At 32.3% G+C, this 328-nt stretch overlaps 1 long non-coding RNA gene across 1 annotated transcript in view; it reads left to right on the top strand.

The window, feature by feature from the left end:
- The first annotated feature begins 101 nt into the window (after positions 1-101).
- The window catches only part of LOC119587569, a 1,302-nt gene continuing 1,075 nt past the window's right edge, over positions 102-328 (top strand). Inside the window, exon 1 of the long non-coding RNA XR_005230009.1 lies at positions 102-188. This is a non-coding gene — a long non-coding RNA (uncharacterized LOC119587569). The remainder of the gene's footprint in view (positions 189-328) is intronic.

The raw sequence follows: 328 nt of genomic DNA, 5'->3' as shown, positions 1-328 counted from the left end.
CGTTCTTTAAAAAACAACAACAGAATAGAAAACGTAAAAGCAACACATATCACAAATGTTTATAACATGTTTTAATTTATTTATATTTATTTCTTATAAGTCATTCCCTGAAGTGCTTGACTCCACTGACGCTGTCTGTGGCGCGGACCGGAAGTGGAGCACGGAATGGCCTCTATACTGTACCGTGTGTAAGTATATTTATGGTTGTGTAAATAAGACTATAGTTATTTTTCAGCATTTTCGTAGTTTTATTCCATGTAGGTATGTTTAAATATGCAAAAGAAGATTTTTTTTTTAAATCTAGGGCCACAGTTTTTAACTTGTTTTA

Source organism: Penaeus monodon, chromosome 22 (genome assembly GCF_015228065.2).
Source record: "Penaeus monodon isolate SGIC_2016 chromosome 22, NSTDA_Pmon_1, whole genome shotgun sequence".
Taxonomy (NCBI): domain Eukaryota; kingdom Metazoa; phylum Arthropoda; class Malacostraca; order Decapoda; family Penaeidae; genus Penaeus; species Penaeus monodon.
The sequence above is the reverse complement of the archived record's forward strand: the minus strand, read 5'-3'. Positions and strand labels throughout refer to the sequence as shown.